The following is a 3,348-nucleotide window of genomic DNA, read 5'->3' as shown; positions in this document are numbered from 1 at the left end:
CCCCGGCCCCCCCCCGCGGCCCCCTCTCCCCCGTGTTCCCCCCCCCCCCCCCCCCCCAGGGACTGCCAGGAGGGCGAAAATCCCCCCGGGGTGAGGCAGAGCCACGGGAAAGGGGGAAAGGGCAGCGGAGCGGGGCCGCGGCCGCGCTCTCAGGTGGCTCCTCCAGCCCTGCCTCCCGCCAGACGCCAAATCCAACCCGGCAAATGCAGCTCCATTCTTTTTCCCCCCTTTTTCTTCCTTCAATGCGGGCTACAAGGCTACTGCCAAAAACATATCCAGCACAATCAAACATCAGATGGTGACTCCTTTCCCACAGCTTGTGTGAGTGAAAACAGTGAAATTATACCCATGTTTTAGCGGCGAATCCCCTGGTGTTCGAGCGAGGCAAGCCCAGCACAGGGCTCTTGTTCTCCTGCTTTTTGTTCCTGGACTTGCACTGTTTTTAGCACTGGACACCATTCAGCCCCCATTCAGCATTGTATGTCACTTCACATATGGTTCATCCGCTCCAAATGTGTGCATGTACCCAGAAAATGCAGCTTTTCATTATGTATTCTCTATGTAACAGAAAAGATTAAGATGTAAGCCCGGTGAATGCAGCAGGAATTAGTTGGACAGATGAATAAGGGAAAAATGAATCTGGAATGACGGCGGATTTAGTCTAATGATGGTGGGAGGGCGGTAAGAACTTGGTGGTAGGTTTCAGCCCTTTTAATCCCAGCCTGTGTGTGTATTTTGGCAGGAGAAATGTTTCTTCAGAACTACATCCAGAGGGATACAGTAAAAACACTTTTAACCCGATCCACATGAAAGGCATCAAAATTGTCAGGCGCCACAACGCCCGCCCTGCCCGAAACTCTGCACAAATTTGGGGCGCTCTTGTTGAAGAGCCCGCAGAATTCGGACAATAAACATAAAATCCCCGACCTTAATGAAAGCCTGGCATATCAGCCCTGAATTTATGCATTTCATTCAGTTATTCCTCCTCTCGAGATATAATTTCCATGGATATCCACTAATGAGGAAGCCTTTGATGAAACTCGGAGAGGGGATTTCGGTTTTAAAAGGAGAATAAAAGGACTGAGCGCTGAAGTTCCCTTACCCCCTCTGCCCACAAACGCTCCCCTCAAATGTTCCCGACGACGAGTTGAAGATATTTTTAAAATTCAGACGTTTGTGCCCAAAGGATGGAGGCTGGAAGTGTCAAGGCTTGGATAAAGAGAAAAGCAGCTCATTTGATACCGGCCGTTTCCAGTGTTTGACAGAAAACAAGGAGGGAAAGAAATCCCGCCCTTCAATGGGAACATTTGGAGTTAAGCTCACTTCCTACAACAGTTTGCACAGGGAGAAAGAGATATTTTTTTTTCTTCTTCTTCTTTTTCGGATTGAAAATCAGCATTTGCATCACAATGGAGATATTTCAAAAGTATAAACACAAAGGGCTGCAACTTCAGAGCCTCCTCGGTCAGCTGCGTTCCCCGGTTTGCAGCACATCCTTTCCCAACGCCGGGAAAGGGGGATTTGCTCATTCCGAGCAGCACTGGGGAATTCTCGGAGCCGCTCAGGGCAAAAAGAGTTTCCTTTGGCGACTTCAGCGTCCCGCGAAATCCAAAGCAAACCCTTCACATTTGAAAGGCCCCGTTTAAATTTTTTCTCCGTTTAGGGTTTTTTAAAAAAGATTTAATCCAATGAGATTTCATTGAATGAATTTTCTCCATTTGAAAAATAAAAAGAAATTAATCTGAGTAGGGAAACCTCGGGATAAACAACAATTCCTCCTGCCTGGCACCAAAGACATTCTGACACATCCTGTGGCTCTCAGCTGTCCCTGTTAAACACTGGCAGCCTAAAAAATAAGGAAAAAATTCTCCTCCAGTGTCCGTTCAGTACATTTTGATTGAAAAGAAAAAAAAATAAATGTGGTTTTAAAAAGCCGATAGTATTTTTTATAATATCCTTCTGCCTCCCCACAAAAGGATTTTAAGGATTAATCCCTCTAAGAAGCTGAATAAAACCTTTCTAGTTACTGACTAGAAAATTAAATATATTAAATACATCTTAAATAATATAATTAAATATATGGTCCTGTGAAGAAATCATCGCCTTTTAAAATGTCATACAAACTTAATTTTTAATTGCAATTCTTCAATGCCAGAAGGTGAAAATGTGTCAGTTGGGTATTGAGAAACTTCACCACCAAACCCAGGGGGGTCCTCTTTGGCTGGTGATTGCAATGCTTGGGCTGGAGTTGCTACATTTGATGTTTACACCTAAATTTCACTGTTCTGACAAAATTCTCAAAATTCAGCAAAAAATCAGTGGCCCAAATCAGCCAAACCAGTTAATTTCACCAGTTAATTTCACCCCAGCAGTTAATTTCTCACCCTCCTATGAGGAGTCACATCATGAGCTGCAACTGGTCTGAGCTCCACTAGACTGGGCTCCTTTTTGTCTTTTTCCCCACATTTAAAATTTAGAACCAGAGCAGAAATTCCAGCCCGGGCTCAGACCAAATGAAGGCTCACATTGTGCCCTGCAGCTGCTTTAAACTCCATCAAATCAGGCTCGTTTTTGCCTCTTTCCCTATGGATTCAGAGTCACAATTTAGAACTGGGGCAGAAATTCCAGCCTGGCCTCAGACCAGCCCCGTTCTCCCTGGTGCTCGTGGCCATTCCGTCAGTGCCGGAGCCTCCGGAGCCTCTCACTGAGCCAAACCCAGGCCTGGAGCCTGGAAAACCCAAACCCAAACTCCCATGGAGGTGCAAGAACTCCTCCCGAGGAGGGGAGGACTCTGTGCCTTGGCCTTTTATCCCGATTTACTTCTGCTCCTCTTCCTCTTCCTCGGGAACAGGGAACAGCAGCCCCTTCGGAGTGCTGGGGGTACAAAGGGTGCCCAGGTTCCTCCTGCAGCTCCCTGGGGTCCCAGCTGCTTTCCAGGCTGCTCAGTCCAGGCCACTTCTAATACTGAATTTATGGTGTTTTGGTCCTGGAGTTAATTTTCAAACTCTTGCAGTTTTATTTGTGTTTCCCCTACTTGTGCATCTGGAATTCTTTAGGGGATTTTTTTCCCTGTAGGACCGTGGATTGAGTGGCAACTCCTTAAGCCACAATTCTTCGTTAAAGCCAAGGACAGATTGGAGGCTGCAGGTGCCACCCACGGGGCCCTGGGCTCGTCCTCAGCCTGCTCCTCCTGGGTGTGACCCTGAGCTACCGAGCGATGGAGAAACTCCCAGAGGCTGACTGGAACCAGGAAATGTGTGACACAAAATCGAGGAGGGCACAAAACGGCAGGAATGAGCCTGAGCCTGAGGGCAGAGCTCCCCGGGGCTGCAGCTCCTCCCGAGGGGC

The sequence above is a fragment of the Corvus kubaryi genome, unplaced genomic scaffold, assembly GCF_017639235.1.
Source record: "Corvus kubaryi isolate FWS band 111438036 unplaced genomic scaffold, C.kubaryi_AGA036_p1.0 114, whole genome shotgun sequence".
In the NCBI taxonomy this organism is placed as follows: Eukaryota; Metazoa; Chordata; class Aves; order Passeriformes; family Corvidae; genus Corvus; species Corvus kubaryi.
This window is presented reverse-complemented; position numbering follows the sequence as displayed.